A 6,817-nucleotide genomic window follows, 5' to 3' on the forward strand; every position below is an offset into this window, starting at 1 on the left:
AATGCCTATGCTTGTTAGGCAGCAATCTATTTAGTGAAATGTTTATTTATTTATTTTTTAAAGTCTTGTCTTCAATGGTGCTAATTTTCTTATATTAATCATAGGTTCTATACCATCTACCAATAGAAAAGATTACTTCTTTACGAAGCTCCGAGTCGATTTGCTTACTCATAAGTGTAATGATAATATTCTTCCCATGATTGAATAAGTACAGACATTATCTTTGCCTCTTTAGATAGAGTCAACATTATAGTGTCATGACCACCCTAGTATTACATTGCATGCTTCCATAATGACTAGAAGCATGCAATGTAAAACGTTGAATTCTATTGACAACTTAAGCTTTTAGGGCAAATGGTTATTTAACGTGATATCTTAACAGAAGATTCCATCTTTGAATTTCAGGAGTAACAATTTTATATGCACGTTTTTCCTTCATAAGTTCGTTCTTCATTTTTCTCTTCTTTAGGATGTGATCGATCATCATCGCCTGTCTTCTCTAAGTGAGTGGCTAAGTTAACCATCTATATTTGAACTCATTGATTGGATCAATACCTAGATTGACTATTCCTATAATACTTGATCGGGTGGGGTAGAGCATGTATTGGGGTTTCGGGGCATGTTTGATCTGTTGTTGGGTGCCTGTTACTTGGCTTGACCAATGTGATAATCTCAACTCAATGTTCAGTTGATCAGGCTGACTCAGACATTGGGCCATGATACTCAACGGCTCAATTTCCCATTTTAAAGAATATTTTAAATAATTCCCATATAATACATAACCTAAAGTTGCCAAGTTGCACCCTTAATCTAGATAATTAATATGTCTGGATGGACCATGCCTTAAAAATCTCCTTGATTGGAAGATCTGAAACACCTATGTTAATTCAATTCTCTTGCTTAACATCTATAATCAGATAAATTGAAAGGTTAGGATTGTCTAATTGAGGAGCTCTCAGGGCAATGATCACCGTTAGTAGGGTACCGGCCAAACTCGTATAAAACCAAAAAACTCGAGTATGCTGTGAACATCCTCGGGTCATACAAATTCCTTTGGACAAGTGCTCTGAATGTGAAATGCAGTGGGCGAGTGAAGTCAGGGAAGATTTGTTTGATTTGGTTTGACTTCTCGATTGGATGAGAGGTTGGGAACCCTAGAAAGGACAGAGGGTTGGTTGACTGGTGGACTCGTTAGACAGCTTGCAAAGGACAGAGGGTGCGCAGGTTAGTCAGCCACCTTCGTATGTCTAGGATGTCATGGGTTTTGTATCCTACAGTCAACGGCTTGGCATCTTCTTGGAGGTTGTGGGGTCCATTTGGAATTATGTACACAAAGGACACGTGGGTGAGGATTGTGCCTGTCTGGTATCACATGAAGGGTGTGGGAGCTGGTAGAGCTGTCCCCTTTCCTGCCATGCCATGCATGGATGTGACCACCTAACAAACCCACTTGAAATTTTAGACATGGCCCATGTACGCTAGTGACCTGTCCACATCTTATGGAGAATCTCTAGTCAAAATGGGCCCCACGTGTCCTTTTTTAGTGAGGGAGAGTGGGTCACCGACAATTTCATGGCCAAGATCTACCAGAGAAAGCCCGTTTGTAGGTGAAAGTGATCTGGACCGTCAAAACTTAACACATCTAGCAAATCGGAGTGAGTTATTCGACTTACCATTTATGATCTTCGGTAGAAAAAGCTACTTTAGCCAACCAACCCTATACCTGGTGCCAACATTGAATTTGCGAGATTTTGTAATATTGATAGTTGAAAATTCATATTAATTTTGTTTTTATTATTTATATTTAGTTCAATTATAACTTTTAATCCATTGAATTTTGTAAGTTGTGCCTAATATAAAAAAGGGTTTAGAAAAATTAGGAAAATAACGTGATTGGACCAAATTGGACCCTTACTTTTTTTTTTTTAATAATGAAAATCATGACCTTTAGTTGATATCATGATTATCTATAAATTGTAAGTCATGATTTTAAAGACTTTGATTATGAAACTTCTTCTTATGATTGGTATCACTATTTAAAGGATTCTAAACTCGTGTATATTATCAATCAATTTATTTTCAAAATTATTAGAAATTATCTTCTATTTCCTTCCCTCATGGATTCGAGTAATTTATTTGAGGAGTGCAGAAAAACTCCGCAAATTCAAATTAGTTATCCTTGAAGAAGATGGTGCTCAACCGCATCACATCCATCCCTATGTCACTTAGTTGCATCATCATCATCATCATCAACTTCTATTGGGTAACTAGGACATCATGCCATTGTCAGCAAGGGGCGTGGTCCGGCCTAACTATGTTTGGCTTTAGCCCAGCCTTGAAGCCTTGGCCTTGGTTTCGATTGGGCTGAAAATGCCAGGTGCGCCCACTTGATGATATGACCAAGCCCATGCCCATGCACCCGTCCTAGATTTCAAACTTGGGCTCGGTCCTTCCGCCTAGTTCGGGGTGCAAGCTCTATTTTTGTAGGGGTCGGATGATCCCTTGACCCCTGGCCTTGGCCTGGCAGTAGCCCTAATTGGACTAAAAAGGTAATGTCCTGGTCCTAGCCCTAAATGAATTGAACAAGCCTCTACCCTTGTCTGGCTCTATAAGGCCACCTCTACACATGTTTATTTTTTCTGAACTACTTACACAGTGTCTTTAAACTGTCCATTTTCTTTAGTAAAATGGTGGTTTGATTGACCAACGGACTATGGTCCGACTGATTTTAATAAACCTACTGAAAATGGTGATGGGACCCTCACCTATCCTGCTCTAGCCAATCATAATCGTAGATCATTATCATGATGCTGGATAAGGATTACAGGTGAAATTCTGAATGGGTCAAAGCCATGGTGAGCAAATATCTTTTGGTTAGTTGGGCATTGGACTAAGTCATTATTGTTGTCATTTTCTCTGTATCATATTCATATACATTGAACCGGTGTGATTGCATGATTGACCCATTTTCAATTCTAAGAAGTGGGTCCCAATATTTTGGGAATCCATACCATTGGTCATTTACATCCCTATGTGGATTGACCATGCCCAATAAATCTCCAAGATTTAAATATCCGTGCCAGTTTGATGCGGTCTGTTCCTTTATTTATTTTTCTTGTGGGCTGCAAATTTAAAAAAACTAAGATTGTCCTAAAAAAATATTCTTGATCCATGGACCATCCATGGTGGGGTCCAACAGCTATGATCAAGATGACCGAACCATGGGCCCCACTTGTCTGATTTGACATATACATTGCTAAGAGACAATGTCAAGGCCTAAAATATAGCGCCCATGACCAGTTGTTTTGGGTGCAATCACTGGCACCTAATTTGGACGTTAGGGAGCTCAGTAATCAATTTGGTCTCGTAGGTGTTCCATTCTAGTGGTGGGCCCCACATGAGCTGACCTTGGGATTTGGATCAAACCGATCTAATGAACGCTCAAAAGTCAAGATAGAAATGGACATTTTCTGTCAGGCGTTGGACATGAATGTGCATGAAATTATTGGACTTGAACCTATGTCTAATGGCAAGGGATGATGGGAATTAAGAGGCTCCATAAAGAAAGTGTTTGTAATCTTTAGTAACATCAGAGTGATCTAGGCCATTCATCCAGTGGACCTCACTATAGATTAGGTAATGGAGGAAAATCACATAGATTAGATGATCCTATTTGATTAGTGGCCATAGATGAATGTCACAGGTAAAGAAGAGTTGACTGCATTTAACTTGCAAAACTAGTCAATGGGAAACATGTTGGGGTGGGCCCCGTTTGGCCCATCTATTTATTGGCCCTTAAAGTAAGGCCTGGTCTCACCCACTTAATTAGAAATTCCTGCCTCGCCTGGGCCATATATTGATTTCGTTGACATTCATGCCTCATTCCAATACATCTCAGCCATTTGTTGGCAATTTTAAAATTTGGCCCACTAAATTTACTAATTAGGCCCATCCATGTGCCCAAAATTGCTAAAGGTGGACCATGTGGATCATCAGATACCGATGGAGCAGCCTGGCCTTTTGACAGTAAGAATCAATGGTTTTGATGGATGATGGAAAGAGAAATTTTCCCAAATGATCATCACCCACTTCAACCACTCTAATGGTCCACATTGCAGATGGCCCACTCCTTAAAACTACACGACTGAGAATGATCCTAGCCATCTGATCAAATCCCCACTTGCTAAAACTTACTTTTGGGGGGTGGGTCAGGGTCAAACATATGCACAACCTGGCCTTGAGAGTATTCAGGCTAAGACCCGACCCAACCCAAGCCCAACCTGAGGTATTGACTTCTCAAGCCTAATGGAACTTTGGTTAGGTCAGGTTGGGTTGGGCTGGGTAAAATCCAGACCCCATGAATCGAAAATTTTGCCTCTGGCTTAGTAATCCAGACCGTCAATTTCTTAGGCTCTATCTTGACATGAATCATGCCCCAAAAATCTACTTGCTAAAGGGATGCTAACTATGCAATTTATGGCCAGCAAATAGACGGCTAATAAGAGAAATAGATGAGCACTCTAGCTCAGCTGAAAAGAGGGCTGAGATTGGTATCTGGGGTTCTCAGATCTGGGAGATTTGAAGGATGGTTCATCCATGAGGGGTGGCATCAGATCAGAATCTTACATCAGTGACTGATGGACCCCACTCGAGCTGATTCATATACTCGAGAGGAGTACCATGGGTTTTGTAAAAGTGTGAAACTTGGTTAAAAATCTAGGGAGCGGATTAGGTGAGACCCACGATCCACCAAGGTGGGTGGGACCCTTGACTGTGGGGCTCATTGTGATGTATGTGACTATATCCACGCCGTTCATCCGTATTGAAAGCTCATTTTAGGGCATGATCCAAAATATGAAGAAGATCCAAATGTCAGGTGGACCATAATGCAGGAAACAGTGCTAATCGACCATTAAAAACTTCTCATGGGCCACAAAAGTTTTGGATCAAGCAGATATTTGTATGTTGTCTTCATCCAGATTTTTGTGACCTTATCAACGGTTGGATGGAAAATAAACATTCCGGTGGCCCCTATGAAGTTTTTAGTGGTGGGGATTCAATCACTACTCTTTCCTGTCGTATGGTCCACATAAGATTTGGATCTTCTTAAATTTTGAGATCATGCCCTATGATGAGCTTTTAAAACGGTTGGACGGTGTGGATTAAGGCATATACATCACTGTGAGCCCCACAGTCAGGGATCCCACCCACCTCGGTGGATCGGGCATCTCACCTAATGCGCTCTCAGCAATATAGACCTTTCTCTTTTGGGCCCACAGTGGATGGACTATGCGCCGCCCAAAGTCCCCTCCTCGGACAATCCTAACCCTACGATTGGTGGCGTGGAAATGGACAACAGAGATTAAAAAAAAAAAAAAAGTACAACAAGGATCCAGATTCAATTGTACATGTAAAGTACAAGCAAACCGACCTTAGCTCAGTTGGTAGAGCGGAGGACTGTAGTGGAGAATTTCAGTAGACATCCTTAGGTCGCTGGTTCGAATCCGGCAGGTCGGAATTTTGTTTTTTTTTTTTTTTGTTTTATCTTACCAAAAAATTGGGTGGGGCTCACTGGATTGATGCCACAGATAGGTCAAACATAGTCCACAATCACTGGATTGATGGTCCAGATAGTTCAAACATGGTCCACACTGGGCACATATTTCCTCAATTTGTCAGCCGCCAGGGGGGTTTAGCAGTTGGCCAGATTGGCCCATCGGCTTCGAGGTCTGGCCCACCATAGAATCGTTTAGCCCACTCCAAGCTAAGTCTATTTTCAGGTTAATGCAAGCCAACGTACATTAGGCCCAGGGGTGTACACCAGTCGAACTGGCGTCAGCTTGACTCGGCTTGGTCAGCGGACACATCCAACTCATGTTTGGCTTGGCTTGGTGACCGAGCCACCGTGTCCAGCTCGACTCAACTTAGTCAGCAGATCGGACCAGTTCGAGCTCTGCTCGAGCTTTCGAGTAGATGACCAGAGAGAGAGAGAGGAGAGAGAGAGGGGCTAGTAGAGAGGGAGAGAGGCTGTAGGGTCACTGATTGGGTGGGTAGAGTTGTTTTTTTTTTTTAAAAGGAAAAAGGATAAAGTAGAGATTTAGAGTTATTATTATTATTACTATTATTATTATTATTATTATTATTATTATAGTACCTAATCGAGTCGTGCCGAGTTCGAGCTATATGTCGAACCGAGTTGAGTTGAGCTCGGGCCAACTCGAACTCAGTTTCAAGCTCGACTCGAATCGAACTCAGTTTTGAACTGAGCCAAATCAAGCTTTTTCGAGCCGAGTCGAGCGAGTTGACCGAGCTAGCTTGGTTCATGTACACCCCTAATTAGGCCTACCCTTAGTCATGCCAAAAGACGATTTGGTCTGGCTCAAGCACTTACCTTCCTGATCAGTAATTAGAGCTGGGCATGTTTGACCCGATCTGGTAGATCCAACCCAATTCGAACTGAATTGATAGCCTAGATCGGGTCAGATCGAGTAGGCTCACTCAAATCCGACCGTACATCGAGTCGAATTCGGATCAGTGGCCAATCCGGACTGATCCGATTCGATTGGATCCAATCCGCACAATATTTATTTAACATTGTTTCCTGTAATGTTGTTCACTTGAGATTAGGATATACCTTATTTTTTTTAATACCATAAAATGATATAGAAAAATAGATGGACAGCATGGATGAAATAAATACATCATGGTGGGGTCCAGAGAGCACTGACCACCAGCCATTGGCCAGTGGCGAGGGGAGTAATGAATTAATCCTCTCCTCTCAGGCAGTGCATGGCTTGAGGTGCATTGAGCACCGAGC

The 6,817-nt window shown here is 41.9% G+C and overlaps 1 non-coding gene across 1 annotated transcript; it reads left to right on the top strand.

The window, feature by feature from the left end:
• Window positions 1–5,426: 5,426 nt before the first annotated feature.
• TRNAY-GUA (transfer RNA tyrosine (anticodon GUA)) lies at window positions 5,427–5,517 on the top strand. Its single transcript is given in 2 exon segments — window positions 5,427–5,463; window positions 5,482–5,517. It is a non-coding gene; the product is annotated as a tRNA-Tyr (tRNA).
• Window positions 5,518–6,817: the final 1,300 nt, after the last annotated feature.

Source organism: Magnolia sinica, chromosome 4 (assembly GCF_029962835.1).
Source record: "Magnolia sinica isolate HGM2019 chromosome 4, MsV1, whole genome shotgun sequence".
Classification (NCBI taxonomy): domain Eukaryota; kingdom Viridiplantae; phylum Streptophyta; class Magnoliopsida; order Magnoliales; family Magnoliaceae; genus Magnolia; species Magnolia sinica.